The sequence below is a fragment of the Oryctolagus cuniculus genome, chromosome X, assembly GCF_964237555.1.
Source record: "Oryctolagus cuniculus chromosome X, mOryCun1.1, whole genome shotgun sequence".
NCBI classification, from domain to species: domain Eukaryota; kingdom Metazoa; phylum Chordata; class Mammalia; order Lagomorpha; family Leporidae; genus Oryctolagus; species Oryctolagus cuniculus.
The window spans coordinates 69,589,282-69,607,816 of record NC_091453.1 but is presented as its reverse complement, the minus strand read 5'-3'; the positions used below and the strand labels follow the sequence as shown (position 1 = coordinate 69,607,816).

General features: G+C 39.2%; 1 pseudogene; it reads right to left on the bottom strand.

Annotated features, from left to right (window-relative positions):
- Positions 1-4,626: 4,626 nt before the first annotated feature.
- On the bottom strand, positions 4,627-18,435 carry LOC100343846 (eukaryotic translation initiation factor 6 pseudogene; annotated as a pseudogene).
- Positions 18,436-18,535: the final 100 nt, after the last annotated feature.

The following is an 18,535-nucleotide window of genomic DNA, read 5'->3' as shown; positions in this document are numbered from 1 at the left end:
GATTGTCAGCTAAATAAGTGAAAATTTACAGATATTAAATGTCCCCCAACCAAATGTCCCAGGATAACAATACTAGAGTGGTGATTCTCAACAAGGGGTTATTCTACTTGCCTAACCCTCACACCCAGTCAAGGGACATTTTGCAATGTATGGAGATATTTTTGGTTATAGTCACTGGATGGGAGGGGAGATACAACTGGTACCTGGTTGATAGAGACCAAGGACACAGCTAAACATCCTATTAGTCACAGGATAGCTTCTTCCCTGTACAACAAAGAATTATTTGTCCTACAGTGTTGACAACCTCTTCTCTAGAATAACACACAGAATAGATATGGCCCACACATGCACACAGAGCTTCTTCTTACTCTTAAATTCTTACTCTTAAATATGAGCAGACAATGCAGAAGCAGCACATAGCTGGAGAAAACCTCTAACATGAAAAAGGGCCAAGATAAGCCAAAAGGAAAAAAAATTGTAATGAATAGAAATTATACAGAAAAAGAAAACTGGTTTAGGGGGAGGCATGATGTGGGGATCTACCACTGATGTTTTTAGAGATGAGAGAAATATTTCATTCATAAAAATAAAATGAATAAATAAAATAAGATCTCGTTTAAAAGGAAAAATAGAGAACTCCAAAGAGCTCTTGGAAGTTAAGAATGCATTAGCCTAAGTGAAAATATCAATAGAAAAGTTAGAAGCTGGCACTGTGGCATAGTGGGTAAAGCTGCCACCTGTAGTGCTGGCATCCGACATGGGCACCGTTTCATGTCCCTTCTGTTTCTCTTCCAATCCAACTCTCTGCTGTGGCCTGAGAAAGCAGTAGAATATGGCCCAACTGTTTGGGCCGCTGCACGCACTTGGGAAACCCAAAAGAAGCTCCTGGCTCCTGGCTCCTGGCTCCTGGCTTCTGGCTCCTAGCTTCAGATTGGCCCAGCTCCAGTTGCTGCAGCCACTTGGGGAGTGAATCATCAGAAAAAAAAGAAAAGTTAAAAAATAAAAGATATATTCTTCAAGAGGTAGCAAAGCACATAGGTTATTAAGACATAGAATTTAGTGGGTGTTTATTTATTTAATACCAAAATAATTAGCTAGAAGAGATGAAAGTGCTTGTCCCCCAAGACAGGGAGAAATGGTGGGTAAATTGCAGAGAATTGCCATTCTTTGCAATCAAACTGTAGAACCTAAACAATGTAGGGGTGGGCATTTAGCATAGCAGTTATGATGCCATGTGGGATGCCTGCATCCCAAATCAGAATGCTTGTGTTTGAGTCCCCACCCAGCTTCCTGCTAATGTGCACGCTAGGAAGCAACAGATGATGGTACACTCCTTAGGTCCCTGACATCCACGTGGAATACCTGGATTGTCTGCAAGTCAACTTGGCCCAGTCCCAGTTGTTTCAGGCATCTGGGGAGTGAACCAGTGGATGGAAGATTCATTCTCTCTCTCTCTCTCTCTCTCTCTCTCTCTCTCTCTCTCCTCCTTTGCCCTAGTTTTCAAGTAATCAAAAACAAATAAAACTTTTTTTAAAATTTATTTAATGAATATAAATTTCCAAAGTACGACTTATGGATTACAATGGCTTCCCCCCCATACCGTCCCTCCCACCCACAACCCTCCCCTCTCCCACTCCCTCTCCCCTTCCATTCACATCAAGATTCATTTTCGATTATCTTAATATACAGAAGATCAGTTTAGTATACATTAAGTAAGGATTTCAACAGTTTGCTCCCACACAGAAACATAAAGTGAAAAATAATAGATGATTTTTTTAAATGATGATGAAATCAGAGAAGACCTATTGTCATGTTTAATCCCAGTGAGAGTCAAGTTGGGAATTGATAATTTCTTTTTTTTTTACAGAAGATCAGTTTAGTATGCATTAAGTAAAGATTTCAACAGTTTGCACCCCCATAGAAACACAAAGTGAAATATATTGTTTGAGTACTCGTTATAGCATTAAATCTCAATGTACAGCACATTAAGGACAGAGATCCTACATGAGGAGTAAGTGCACAGTGACTCCTGTTGTTGACTTTACCAATTGACACTCTTGTCTATGGCATCAGTAATCTCCCTATGCTCTAGTCATGAGTTTCCAAGGCTATGGAAGCCCTCTGAGTTCTCCGACTCTTATCTTGTTTAGACAAGGTCATAGTCAAAGTGGAGGTTCTCTCCTCCCTTCAGAGAAAGGTACCTCCTTCTTTGAAGACCTGTTCTTTCCACTGGGATCTCACTCACAGAGATCTTTTGCCAGAGTGTCTTGGCTTTCCATGCCTGAAATACTCTCATGGGCTTTTCAGCCAGATCTGAATGCCTTTAGGGCTGATTCTGAGGCCAGAGTGCTATTTAGGACATCGGCCATTCTATGAGTCTGCTGAGTATCTCACTTCCCATGTTGGATCACTCTCCCCTTTATTTATTCTATCGGTTAGTGTTAGCAGGTACTAGACTTGTTTATGTGCTCCCTTAGACTTTTAGTCCTTTCATTATGATCAATTGTGAACTGAAATTGATCACTTGGACTAGTGAGATGGCATTGGTACATGCCACCTTGATGGGATTGAATTGGAATCCCCTGGTATGTTTCTAACTCTACCATTTGGGGCAAGTCAGCTTGAGCATGTCCCAAATTATACATCTCTTCCCTCTCTTATTCCCACTCTTATGTTTAACAGGGATCACATTTCAGTTAATTTTCAACACTTAAGAATAACTGTGTATTAATTACAGAATTAAACCAGTCATATTAAGTAGAACAGATAAAAAAACTACTAAGAGGGATAATGTATTAAGTTGTTCATTAACAGTCAGGGCTATGCTGATCAAGTCACCGTTTCCCATAGTGTCCATTTCACTTCAACAGGTTTCCTTTTTGGTGTTCAGTCAGTTGTCACCGATCAGGGAGAACATATGGTATTTGTCCCTTTGGGACAGGCTTATTTCACTCAGCATGATGTGTTCCAGATTCCTCCATTTTGTTGCAAATGACTGGATTTCGTTGTTTCTTACTGCGGTATAGTATTCTAAAGAGTACATATCCCATAATTTCTTTATCCAGTCTACCGTTGATGGGCATTTAGGTTGGTTCCAGGTCTTAGCTATTGTGAATTGAGCTGCAATAAACATTAGGGTGCAGACCGCTTTTTTGCAAACTATGCAACAGATAAAGGGTTAATAACCAGAATCTACAAAGAGATCAAGAAACTCCACAAAAACAAAACCAACAACCCACTTAAGAGATGGGCCAAGGACCTCAATAGACATTTTTCAAAAGAGGAAATCCAAATGGCCAACAGACACATGAAAAAATGTTCAAGGTCATTAGCAATCAGGGAAATGCAAATCAAAACCACAATGAGGTTTCACCTCACCCCGGTTAGAATGGCTCACATGCAGAAATCTACCAACAACAGATGCTGGCGAGGATGTGGGGAAAAAGGGACACTAACCCACTGTTGGTGGGAATGCAAACTGGTCAAGCCACTATGGAAGTCAGTCTGGAGATTCTTCAGAAACCTGAAGATAACCCTACCGTTCGACCCAGCCATCCCACTCCTTGGAATTTACTCAAAGGAATTTAAATTGGCAAACAAAAACAAATAAAACTTTTAAAAATCACATATATGAGGCCGGCGCTGCGGCTCACTAGGCTAATCCTCCACCTTGCGGCGCCGGCATACCAGGTTCTAGTCCCGGGCGGGGCGCCGGATTCTGTCCCAGTTGCCCCTCTTCCAGGCCAGCTCTCTGCTGTGGCCAGGGAGTGCAGTGGAGGATGGCCCAAGTCCTTGGGTCCTGCACCCGCATGGGAGACCAGGAGAAGCACCTGGCTCCTGGCTTCGGATCAGCGCGGTGCGCCAGCCGCAGCGCGCTGGCCGCGGCAGCCATTGGAGGGTGAACCAACGGCAAAGGAAGACCTTTCTCTCTGTCTCTCTCTCTCACTGTATACTCTGCCTGTCAAAAAAATTAAAAAAAAAAGAAAAAAATCACATATGTTTACATACATACTTGCTACCAAGAAAATAAAAACATGAAAGCCTTTACTCATTCCAAGATAAATCATAACTAATAACTTTTCCTACTCCAGACTGAAATTTTGACATCTCTTTATTTACTCTTCTGGAACTTACTACAATCTACATAGTGAAAGAAAGATCAAATTACCCCCACTGCACCAACACTTAGCTAAGGATGTCTTCGACTTGTATATACATCTATCACAGGAGATTATTTTTCCATATACAAGGCTCAAATTCAGGGTCATCTCGCATGTTACATTGTGATTTATCTAATTTAACAAATAGGGTTTCATACTGTATATACAATATTTTATAAAATATATATGTTTACAGGCAATTGCTCTTTAATGGGATAGCACTGGACAGCAAAACCCTCATCAGGAGCCACAGGGATTGACAATCAGTGTGACACAGCAGGTTTTTGCAGAAACAATAGATCTGAGTGATAAGCACAGGTGAAGAAGGTCTGGGCACCCAGCCACTCAGTCCCAGGGAGCTAGCTCTCTGCCATCTACCTGCCAGTATCCGGTACAAATTGGGTATGGCATGGAGAGGGAGCCAAAGTCCAGAGCCGGGAGCCCATGGAACAGCATGGAAAATGACTCAGGAAAGGCTGTCAATGAGGGAATCCCACATGCTAGTAGCAAGGCTTCTGGGCTGGGCTTCGTTCAGCATGGAGATGCTCTCCATCACTGACAGCTCTGTGCTGGTCATGTCCAGGCCACAGAAGGCACACCAGGCATTCACCATCATGCCAGCTGCAACCACCTCACTGCCTTGCTTCACAGTGCCTGCCACGAGTAGAGCCTGTAGAAGAGAGGAGAGTTCATCCCGGTCTTCAGTTGTAGTCTTGGGATACACCAGCCCTCCCTGATTGCTGAAGACACAGTGGCTTCCTACTAGCACCTGGTCAGCCACCTGGAACACATCAGCCAGGATTTCTTCTGTCTCCCTGTCCAGGTTTGGGTGAACCAAGGCCATGTAGTCATTGCAGGTTGTAACATTGTTCTGAGCCGAGAGTTGCTCCTCTACTGGCTAAATCTGCATTGAATCTGCAAGGCGATTGCAAATGTGTTCCAGCTCCTGGTTAGTGGTGTTGTTGAGCACCAGAAGACCATGCCTGTTCGCCCCCACACAGGTGCCCGGTGATGTGACAGCCAGCAATGAATGCCTGCAGCACGGGGATGGTATCTATGAGCTCACCTTCGAACTTGCTGTGAAAGTTCTCTGATCCTTCAGTGGCCATCAGGTAGTAGGTGTTGGTCAGGTTAGCAAAGCAGCTGATTTCACAGTTACTCTCGAATTAGGCCAAGTTACTGCAGCCTTCACACCTGACACCAGCCCCTTCTTTTCCCGCCATACTATATTTTTATTTATGGAAGATAAGGTTCCCCCTAAAACATGCAATGATTATTCCTGTTTCTCAAAACAAGGTGGCTATTCTCCATTTTTCTAGGCTTTAAAAAATCTATTATTTTTATGAATATAAAATTAATATATATTCATTCAAAGATCCGCACAATACTGAAATAAAGCAGAAAGCAAAAGCCTCTTATATTCCTGCCCCTAAACATGAAAAGGACAAGAATTTGGTATATAACCTTTGAGATTTTTCTTTTTTTCTTTTTTCCTTTTTTATAAGATTTATTTATTTATTTGAAAGGCAGAGTTACAGAGAGCAGAGGCAGAGAGAGAGAGAGAGAGAGAGAGGTCTTCTATTCACAGATTCACTCCCCAGATGGCTACAACAGCTGGAGCTGCACCCATCTGAAGCCAGGAGCCAGGAGTTTTTCCAGGTCTCCAACACAGGTGCAGGGGCCCAAGGACCTGGGCCATCTTCCACTGCTTTCCCAGGCCATAACAGAGAGCTGGATCAGAAGCGGAGCAGCCAGGTCTTGAACTGGCGCCTGTATGGATGCCAGCACTGCAGGTGGTGGCTCTACTTGCTAGGCCACAGCACTGGCCCCAAGATTTTTATTTTTTTCTAGACACCTTCACTTAATGTGCTTGTGTACAATATGGGATCATGTGTATTTATATTTACTTTACATGTTTATATAATATGTATTTTACACAAATTTTTAGGCTTACACATTCATTTTTGTAAAAAAGTGTGTCATAGTATACATAGTAATTAGTAAGTAGATTTTTATATTGATATATTTATTTGAAAGAATTACAGAGAAAGAGGAAGAGACAGAGACCTTCCATCCTCTGGTTCATTCCCCACATGGCCACAATGGCCAGGGCTGAACCAGCCTGAAGCCAGGAGCTGGAGCCTCATCCTGGTCTCCCACATGAGTGGTAGGGGCCCAAGTGCCATTTTTAACTGCTTTTCTCAGGCCATTAGCCGGGAGCTGGATCAGTAGTGGGGCGGCCAGGACATGAACTGGCACCCACATGGAATGCTGGCATCGAAGGCAACAGCTTCACCAGTTACACAACACTCACCCCAGTAAGTTGATTTTTTTTCCACTTAATTCTTTAAACTCATCTTTCAATGTTTGTAAATACGAATTGGCTTTATTTTAAAGTGGCACTATGGGTAGCTGTTAAGTCACCACTTGGGATGTTCTTATACCATATTAAAGCACCTTGTTCAAGTTCAAGTTACTCCACTTCTGATCCAGCTTCCTGCTAATCCACACCTTTGGAGGCAGTAGAAGATGGCTCAAATACTTGGTTCCCGCCATTCACGTGGGAGGCTTGGATAGAGTTTCAGGCTCCTGTGTTTAGTCTAGCCTAGTCCAGGTTATTGTGAGAATTTGAGGAGTGAGCCAGCAGATATAAGATTCTCTCTCTTTCTCTCTCTCTCCTCCCTCTCTCTTTCTGCCCTTTAAATAAAAATAAAGTAAAACAAAATGATACCATAGTTTTTGTTTATTGATGGGATATTCTATAAAACATTTATCTCTCTACTGATGAGCGTGTTAGATGTGAAACTATCATTATCAGTCTATATAACATTTGATTGTAACATTAATCCATAATTTATTTAAATACTTTTCCATTATTTTGCAATATCCTTACAAATGCAAAATATTATAAAGAGGTGGTTATTTGGTCTAGTAGTTAAGACACTGGTTGGGATGCTCACGTCCCATATTGGAGCACGTGGGTTCAAGCCCCAGATCATCTTCTGATTCCAGTTTCTGGTTGATGCACAGCCTGGGACACACCAGGTGAAGAGATGGCTCAAGAAGTTGGATGCCTGTCACCTACATGGAAGGCACAGATTGGATTCTAGATTGCTGGTTTCATCCTGATCTAGTCCCAATCACTTTTGGGCACCTGGGCCATGAACCAGCACATGGGAGCTTGCTTTCTGTCTCTCATGCTCTCCCTCTTAAAAATTATTTAAGTAAATAAATTATTATTACAAGTATTTCTACAATGGATATCCTTTAATACCACTCTTTATATAACCGATTTCTCCTATGGCAGAGTTGGGTATGATACCTATTTCAGGCTGAGATAATCCTGTGTGGAAAATGTGGAGGCCAGCGCCACAGCTCACTAGGCTAATCCTCCGCCTTGTGGTGCCGGCACACCGGGTTCTAGTCCCGGTCAGGGCGCCGGATTCTGTCCTGGTTGCCCCTCTTCCAGGCCAGCTCTCTGCTGTGGCCCGGGAGTGCAGTGGAGGATGGCCCAAGTACTTGGGCCCTGCACCCCATGGGAGACCAGGAGAAGTACCTGGCTCCTGCCATCGGATCAGCGCAGTGCGCCGGCCGCGGTGGCCATTGGAGGGTGAACCAATGGCAAAGGAAGACCTTTCTCTCTGTCTCTCTCTCTCTCACTGTCCACTCTTCCTGTCAAAAAATAAAAAAAAAGAAAATGTGGAGAATTTGGGGCCAGAGTTATGGCATAATGGGTAAAGCTGCCACCTTGACACCAGCATCCCATATGGGTGCTGGTTTGAGTCCCGGCTGCTCCACTTCCAATCCAGCTCCCATGTAATGGCATGAGAGAAGCAATAGAAGATGGCTTAAGTATTTGGGCCCCTGTACCCACATAGGTTATCCAGGTGAATCTTTTGGCTCCTGGCCTTGGCCTGGCTCAGCCTTGGCCATTTGGCCACCTGTGGAATTAACCAGTGGATAGAAGATTCATCTCTCTCTCTCGCTCTCGCTCTCTCTCTCGCTCTCTCACTCTCTCTTTTCTCTGTAGCTCTTTCAAATAAATAAATGTTAAAAATATGGGGAATATGACATAAGATGTTCTCCGTATTAATTGTTTAATCCAATAAGTATTTCTAAGTAAACGACAGGTTACTAAAGTTAATATTGCAGTAGAAATAGCATAAATTCTGACATCCAAGAAACAGGTTTGAATCACAAATCTGCCACATATTAGTTATATAATCTGGGTCAAGTGACTTAATCAATCGCTACATTTTCATTTTTTAAGCTATAAAATAAGGACAATAGTTTCCACTACATAGGTTTGTTATTAGAATTACATGAAATAATAGGTAAATTACTCGATCACATTGTAAGTGCTCAGTAAATGCTTTTTGTTTCTTTGAGTGTTTTGTTTGTTTCTTAAAAAACTGATCAAATACATTAGATATCACTTATTTCACTATATTGTTCTGCTATTTCATCCTTTGAGAAAATGAGAATTTTAAGTTGAACATAAATCAATGGGAAGAAATATGAACTCAAGTTTTCCAAGGGTTTCACTCGTCATCTTTCCCAACACAGGCTGTTATTCAGAGAATAATCATGTAGTCATAGTCACAGTCATAGCTTGATTTTTGTTTATCTGTCCTACCTACTGTAATAAGGATTATGGGTGAGGAAAGACCTGTAGTACATGAACAAAGGGATAAGACTCTGTGAAAATATATCTTAAGTAGGAATGTCCCCTACTATTGTTGGACATTTACCCAAAGAATATTTCCTAATTTCTTCCAACTCACATGACATATATTGCTGCAATGTAACAGACAGAACTCATGATTACATGTGAAAAGACAGAAGTTCAATCTCCAACCTTGCAAATTCTTAATTTTCTAATCTGGAGGAAATCACTTCTCTTCTCAGAGTCTCACTTTCCATAACTGAAAATGTGAAATTAGTGATTTTTAAAATAGATCCTTTTCTTCTATTTCTGACCCTCAGTACTCCATGACATTTGTCTCTTAGGGATTATATTTTCTGATATCCTGCTTCCCATTTCCCTCATGTAGTCCAGTTCTTTTCCCAGAAAACTCTCTCAGACATCTGACTTTTCCCAAGGATATGAATACTTCTCATTCTAAGTTTTCATGCTATCCCCCAGAAGGAAGGCTACCACCTATGTTAATAGGAATATATATCTGCAGATTGTAACATATTGTACTGTTAAAATCCAAAAGAAATCGCCCACATGGGGCATTAAACACATATGAGATGTTATAGGTCTTTTTTCTTTGGAAAAATAAAAAAAATTAATAGAGAACAAGTAATTGAATTTCTTTTTGCAAAATAAACTGTCCAATGAAAGGGAAATGAAATGTTATCACGCCAGCCTCCTCTGTGCAGTGACACCCCTTGTCATCTTCCCTATTATTCTCAGAGAGGAAGAATATCTTCTGACAATATTAGCTCTTAGCAATTTTTATTACAATTAATTTTTTCCATAGCGTGCGTTTGGGGCAATAGTTTTTCCAGACACAGTCATTCAACTTCCCCAAAACAGTGTAAGTCACTGTGACTTGATCATTCTGCTTGATGATTTTTCAACAATCTCCAAGATATGCTGGAATATAATAATTATGTACCCAGAAGTTAAAAAGAACAATAGGAACAATTTATTCCGAGTTTCACAAAAGCATCCCCAGGAGAATATTTGAGTAGAATACATGAAAGTGGTTCTAATTTTTTAAAAAGTTTAATTTGATTAGCTTCACTTATAGTCACCAATATCCAAAATACATGGTTTACAAATGGGAATGTACTGGTGCAGGTGATCACAGAGAACATATGAAATCAGTACTTCCATAGAAATTCTAGGTTAGAGCACCAATACCTGTTTCTATCTTCTTGTTAAAGTTGATATTCATCAACACTGGACATTGAGGATTACATCGAACTAATTCTTAAACAGTTTGTTCAAAGCTGACCCTAAACTACTGTCCTTTGATCTATATCTAGGAGGATTTCAAGTCATGATATCTCTAACAAAGCCTAGATAATATCATGACTTCCCATTTTTAGAGCTGGACTGCAATATAAACCTATGACCTTAAGTATTGCCTTTGCTTTAGAATGATATGAAGCATTTCAAAATGGTTTTTTATCTCAACTATATTGACAATAAAATTTAATGCTTTGAGATTACTGAATTACTTAGATTTAATAGGATAATCAAAAGGACATAAAGAAAACATGATGAAAAAAGTTTTAAAACTACAAACTGCAAAAGCTCACAATAAAAAATCTTGAGCTTTATTGTGATTTTGATTTCTGATTTTTATCTTTTGCTTATTATCTAATGATGCCTTAAAGACCTAACAGGACTATATTAAGGTAAGAAAATCCAAAAATTCTCATATACAAGGTGAAAAAATATTCAGAGCATAAAAGAAAAAAATATATCTCATTGTAGTTTTTATTTGCATTTCTCTGGTTATTAGTGATGTTAAGCATCTTTTTATATGCTCTTTGACAATTTGTATATCATCTTTGAAGCAATATTCAAATTCTTTTTGTGTATTTTAAATTGAGTTAATTATTTTTGTGTGTTGAATTATTGGAGTTCTTTCTATTACCTCACATTATGGCTACAATAAAAAAGCAAATTAAAATGTGTTGGTGAAAATGTGGAAAAGTTGGAACCATTGTGCATTGCTAATGAAACTGCAAAATGGCCCACTGCAGAAAACAGCATAAAATTCTTCAAAAAATTAAACATAGAATTTCCATATGATTCAGCAATATCACTTCTAATTATGTATCAAATCAACTCAAAATATGATCTCACAGAGATACTTGCACACACATGTTCATGGCAGCAATTTTCATAATAACCCAGAGGTAGAAACAATCTAAATGTCCATCAATACAAAAACAAAATGTGGTATATACATATAATGGAATATTACCCAATTCTAAAAAGGAAGAAAATTCTGCCTCTCTCTACTGAATGAATCTTTGGGACATTAAGCTAAGTGAAATAAAATAGTCACAAAATGATATTATGTGATTCCACATATATGAAGTATCTGAAGTAGTCTGATTCATAGAACAGAAAGCAGAATGATTGTTTGCAAGGACTTGGGGGAGAGGAAAATGGCCAATTGTTGTTTCATGGATATGGAGTTTGGGAATATGAATTAGTTCTAGAAATCTGTTACACAACGTGAATATACTTAATACTACAAAACAGAACACTTAAAAATGGTTAAGGAAACAGCGTCAACCTCCAACTGTATTTAGTGCCATTGGAATAATAAATGATAACAGTGATGACCATGAAGAAAACGGTTACAGAGGTAATTTGTGTTTTACCACATCTTTAAAATTTCACTATGATTTTAAAAATAATTTTCCTACACTAGGAAACAACTATAATAAGTATAATTTTCTTTTTTTCTGAGGGAAAAGGACTCACTTTTATTAATTGATTAGCTCCTGGTACAACAGTAGGATTGGCCTATATGCTATCAAAGTTCATTTTCAACCTCAGCATTGTGGAAATCTATGCATTATTTGATTTTCTATATGAAAAGAAGCATGCTGTAGGCTGTGACTAAAAAAGTGTTCACAGATATATATATACAAAACAGAGTGATAATTTATACATCAGTTGCAACCAACTCTGGATTATCTCTTTACAATTCTCCCACATGGGCGCTGGTTCGAGACCCGGCTGCTCTACTTCCAATCCAGCTCTCTGCTATGGCCTGGGAAAGCAGTAGAGGATGAAATAAGTCTTTGGGACCCTGCACCCATGTGGGAAACCCAGAAGAAGCTCCTGCCTCCTGGCTTCAGATTGGAGCAGTTCAGGCTGTTGTGGCCATCTGGAGAGTGAACCAACGGATGGAACACCTCCCTTTCTCTCTGTCTCTGCTCTCTGTAACTCTGCCTTTCAAACAGATAAATAAATCTTTTAAAAAACACAGTTCTCCCATAAGTGCATGATTGATCATTTTCTCTGTCTTCTCAACAGCATTTGCTGCTGCCACTAGTTTTTCTTTTATTTTAAATATTTTGATAGTGAACACTGATATCTCATTGTGGCTTTAATTTTTTATTTCCATAACAACTAATGAAAGTAGAAATCAAGGAGCAAAATTTAAAAACACCACTTAGGACACCCATATCCATTATTGGAGTGCCTTGGATCAAGTCTTAGTTGTTTCTGGTCCCAACTTCTGGCTAATGCACACACTGAAAGGCAGCAGTGATGGCTCAAGTGCTTGGGTCCTTGCTACCTATGGAGGGAGACCTAGCTACAGCCCAGTTCAATCCCAGCTGTCGAGGGTATTTAGTGAGTGAAACAGGAGATGGAATACCTTTGGGGGTCAGTCAGCCTCTCTCTCATTCTGTTTCTTGTCCATTCAAATACATAAACAATAAATAAAAGGTAATAAAAATATAGATCAATTCATCTGTTTATTTGACATCTGCATAATCTCTTTGTTGAGATGTCTTTTACTCATTTTATAATTTGACTTTTTATTACTGTTTTTATTTTTTTTATATAATCCACATATAAAGCCTTTGTCAGATACATGGTTTTCAGATATTTTCTTCTGGTCTACAACTATTTTGATTACCTTGGTGAGGTCTTTTAGTGCGAAAAGTTTTTCATTTTGATAAAGCAAATTTATCAATTTCCCCTTTATGAATATTGCTTTTGATGACAAGAATGCTTTACCTAGTCCTAAGTCCCAGTGATATTTTTATATTTTACTTTCATTCTATTATCCATTTTTGAATTAATTTTTGTAAAGTGTGAGGTTTGATTCAGAGTTAATTTTTTGCCTATTGATGCCCACCTGATCTGCCAATATTTATTGAATTAAGTTTGCACATTTGTAAAAAATAAGTTGGGGCCAGCGCCGTGGCTCAACTGGCTAATCCTCCACCTGCGGCGCCAGCACCCTGGGTTCTAGTCCCAGTCGGGGCGCCGGATTCTGTCCCGGTTGCTCCTCTTCCAGTCCAGCTCTCTGCTTTGGCCCGGGAGTGCAGTGGAGGATGGCCCAGGTCCTTGGGCCCTGCATCCGCATGGGAGACCAGGAGGAAGCACTTGGCTCCTGGCTTCGGATCAGTGCAGCACGCCAGCCATTACGCCCACTTTGGGGGGTGAACCAACCAACGGAAAAAGGAAGACCTTTCTTTCTGTCTCTCTCTCTCTCAGTCTAACTCTGCCTGTCAAAAAAAAAATGTTGGGTATATATGTGTATTCTCTAAAATGATAACATCTTTAATGATATATGCATTTTATATTTCAAAAGTACCAAGTTACACATTTTTAAAGTGCACAGCAGACTCATAGAATGGCAGATGTCCTAAACAGCACTCTGGCCTCAGAATCAGCCCTTAAGGCACGTGGATCTGGCCGAAAAGCCCATGAGAGTATTATAGAGTATTACAGGCATGGAAAGCCAAAACACTCTGGCAAAAAAAAAAAAAAAAAAAAAAAAAAAAAAAAAAAAAAACCTACATGCCCTACATGAAAGATCTCCACGAGTGAGATCCCAGTGGAAAGAACAGGTCATCAAAGAAGGAGGTACCTTTCTCTGAAGGGAGGAGAGAACTTCCACTTTGACTATGACTTTGTCTAAATATGATCAGAGCTGGTGAACTCAAAAGGCTTCCATAGCCTTGGGAACTCATGACAAGAGCCTAGGGAGATTTCTGATGCCATAAACAAGAGTGTCAATTTGTTAAGTCAACAACAGGAGTCACTGTGCACTTACTCCTCATGTAGGATCTCTGTCCTTAATGTGCTGTACATTGTGATTTAATGCTATAACTAGTACTCAAACAGTATTTTTCACTTTATGTTTCTGTGTGGGTGAAAACTGTTGAAATCTTTACTTAATATATACTAAATCAATCTTCTGTATATAAAGAGAATTGAAAATGAATCTTGATATGAATGGAAGGGGAGAGGGAGCGGGAGATGGGAGGGTTGCGGGTGGGAGGCAAGTTATGGGGCGGGGGAAGCCATTGTAATCCATAAGCTGTACTTTGGAAATTTACATTCATTAAATAAAAAAAAAGAAAATCATGTGTAGTTTTTCAGAATATGCATTTTCCATGAGCTGTTTGAAGATCCCTCATATATACAAGGCTGAAACCTAACAGGAGAAAAATATTTAAATTTGGATAATGAGGCAGGTGTTTGGCACAGTGCTCACTGCTTCTGGGGATGCCACCTCCCATATTGGAATGTTTGGGTTTGAGTACAGGCTCTACTACCAATTCCATTTTCCTGCTAATGTGCACCCTGTGAAGCAGCAGATGATGGCTCAAGTACTTAGATCCCTGCCACCCATGTGGGAGACACAAATGAAGTTTCAAGTACCTGGCTTTGGCCTGGCCGCATCCCAGCTGTTGCATGCATTTGGGGAGTGTACCAGCAGATGGAAGATCTCTTTCTGTCAGTCTCTGTTTCTTTGCCTTTCAAATAAATAAAAATAAAAACTTGTTCTTTAAATTGAATGAAACACTAACAAAACGTTTGTCAAGTTGAATGTGTAAGAATATTAACCTTTAATTGCAAATCTAATTGTTGGCTTCCTATACCGTCTAGGCTATCTTTACTTTCACTGCCGAAAATGAAAAGCAAAATAGTTTTCTTTCTTCAGGTGTTTAATAGGATCTATCTTAATATCATATGAGGTTGTCTCTCACTTCCTAGTCTCTCTGCATCTCATATTTACCAAAATCTTTAGATGTTTATATGACTCATATATGAAATTTGCCAGATTATGTAATAAATTGTTAGTATCCCATCAGCAATGTTAGCCATATACATTTGGATCAAGCATTCTTTCTACATTATTTGAGGTAAATAGCAGATAAAAACAAGGCAGAAACCGTACATAAATTTATGGTAAATGTTCAGCACCTCCTGGATGCCATTCTGTCTTCTTCCATCCTATTTTAGGTTCATATATATTCCTGATATTTGATTTTATCTCCTATTTATATCTCCCTGATATATTCAAAAGCTAAGCTTTATTTCTCTTATTTAACCCTTGGTAATATCTAGGAAATTTGTCTTATAACCACCATTTCCTTCTTTCTCATGGAGGATGTTTAACATTATTTAGTCTCAGAACCCAGAATCAGTATAAATGGACACATCCTGAGTCCCCATAAGCTTTGATTTGGTTATTTAGAGACACTAAAGCAGAGCTTTACAAGCACTAAATTCAGAACTGCTCAAGAGAAGACTGGCCTGTAATAGGAAGTGGTATGACAAGATTACTTCTGAGATTATTCCCAGCTACAGGATTCTAGGGGATCTCAGGTAAGTCATTTTGTTTTATTGATCCCAGACCCTTCTCTGTACTAAATGCCAAAAGTATATCAGAATTTTCCTTAACCTTAGAAGACCAAACCAAAGGAGCAAGTGCTAAATTCAAAGCAATCGAAGGATTTTATTCCCAGAACTTCAGTTGATTTATTTTAGGGTTTCTTATTTTTACATAAGGACAGCAGTAGCCTTGATATTATTTGTAATGATTTTTCTTTAAAATTCTCTTTTACTTCTTTTAAATGAGGAAGCTTTGCTGGTGGAATTTTTTTTTTTTTTTGGTAAAAGAAACAAAACAAAGTTTCAAATGTTCCTTTTGGTGAGATGAGGATCCACACTGAAAGAGGCTGTTTAAACATAAAAGCAATGGACAATGTTGTGGCATAGAGGGTTAAACTGCCACCTGTGACACCAGCATCTCATATGAGTGCTAGTTGGAGACCTAGCTGCTCCACTTCGTATCCAGCTACCTGTTAAAGTGCCTGGAAAGACAGCAGATAATGACCCAATTACTTGGGCCCCTGCACCCATGTGAGAGACCTGGATGATGCTCCTGGTTCCTGCCTTCAGTTGGGGAGTGTGAGTCAGCAAGTGGAAGAGCTCTCTCTTTTTCTCTCTCTCATATCTATGTCTGTTAACTGTCTTTTACGTAAAATAAATAAATTATCTTTAAAAAGATCAAAATACCCTTGACTGCAATGCTAGTTAAAAATTTGCTATCTCAAAAGGTGAGAAAGAAAGAAAAGAAGGAAGAAAGGAAGGAAAGAAAGAAGGAAGGAAGGAGAGAAGAAAGGAAGGCAAAACAAAGGAGGGGGAAGGGAGGAAGGGAGAAAGGAAATCTCATTGTGTTCTTAGATTTGTATCTATGAACTACACTAAATCTGTTCTATTTGTATTAATATTACATAACATGAAAAAATAAATATTAACAAAATAAATAAATATTAACAAAAATAAAAATTAACATGAAAAAATAAAGTATAAGAAAAAACCAAAACAACTATTTAAAATAATCTATATTCTTCTTTTGTAGTAACAAGTAAATGACCTATTTCTGGGCTTTCAAGAAAACAATTTTATCATCTCCACAAATATTTTAATGGATTTTAGCAGCTCGAGGTACTGTTGTATTTGTACTTGCTATTTGGATTTGCCTCTGCAGCCTAACAGAAGTCAGAGTTAAGCAGGAAACTGTCCAACCCTCCTGTGTAGTAGCACAGTTAACAAGAAAGTGAGTTGTCTAGACAAGCCAGTCATTGTTTTGCCTTCATGAGTGTCAATTCACTTTTTGTTTATATATTGGAAGAACCTCCTTCACACTTACAAGGACCTAGAGCATGGGCATCTCCTCATACAGATTAACCCATAAAGAGTTGGGGTTTATTTCATTGTGATAGTTGCTACCATATCTTAGAGGACTTCCAGATACTGATAAAGATACGAGAGCCAATGAAACTTGAATTGCATAGGCTTCTATTGTGTTTTATTTGATACTCAATGTCCTAATAACTTGTATAATTCAAATATTATTGTAGACTCACAGTGTGGTGTCTAACTATGCTGCCGGTATTTTTGAAATTTTACAACAGAGGTGTTAACCACTACTGCATAGAATTTCCATGCTTCTAACACAGAATTGTATTCAGGCCAGTAGGAACCCATGAAGGAGATGTCTGAATCAAATGTTTATGTCATGAAATTTATTCTCTCTTTTAATATTGTATAGTTTATCAATAAGTTGTGTTGCAGCATGAGCTTGTACATATGACTATGTACATATGACTAGGTGGTAGACACAGGCATATCTTCAAGAAAAATGTTTATAAACCTTGATAAACTGAGACTGCTAATGCTAACTAAATAGAACTTATTCAGAATGAATACTAGCTGTCATGTATTACATAGTCGAAACGCTTGTTTTCCTACAGCACACTGTCAAATGCAATGGAGATGACAGAACAGAACTATCCAAAAATACATAACAAACAACAATGCCCACAAAGATCTTAAGTCTAACGAATGCACTGTGATATTGATTAGTTGATTCAGGTAGATTTACATAATGAATAGGACTGGGATGATCAGCATCGAAGCCTCTGAGGCATCATCTTATTCAATCCTCTTGTTGGAAATACTGATGCCTGGAGAGAAGAAACACGCCCAAGGTATATTAGAATATTAGAGTCATAGTAGGTCTAGAGGCTAAATATCCTAATTTATTCTTCACTACACTTCTCATACATAAGGCTGCCCCATGCCATCATCTCCCATTCCAAATCACAGATAAAAAAAAAAGTAGGCTCCTCCAACAAAGACTATATTTAGTGTCTTCTACTCATAATAACACCTGTCTGTGGCCATCCACCATCTATAAAGAAAGACTGGCCAACCCATGGGCATTTCCAAAATTGTGGCCTCAGAATTTTAACTACAATGTGTCAATATACGATGAATTTCATCTCCTGAGCAGATGCTAAACACATCTAAAAGACTGACACAGGTACATTATCTTGCATCTCTTACTGGATTACCACCATAGTCTTTTTTTCATTTCACTTGCATTTTATTGTCACAGACATCTTTCCCTATAGCCAGGTTAGAGGCAGTCACCCATCATTTTTTTTAAAGATTTATTTATTTGGAAAGCAGAGATACAGAGAGAGGAGAGACAGAGAGCAAGATCTTCTATCCACTAGTTCACTCCCCAGACGGCCACAATATCCGGGGCCAAGCTAGGCCAAGCCAAAACAGGAGCCTGGAACTCACTCTGAGTCTTCCATGAGAGTGGTAGGGGCCCAAGTGTTTGGGCCATGCAGCAGGGAGCTGGATCAGAAGTGGAGCAGCTGATACTGGAACCAGCGCCTATATGGGACACCAGTGTCACAGTCAGTGGCTTCACCTGTTGTGCCACGATACCGGCCCCTGGAAATCCATTTATGACAAGGTCTTAATTTGTCCTCTCTTTAAAAAATTTGCAACCTAACAGATCATGAAGACTGAAATAATGCATAATTAGTTATGGAAACATCCAGGA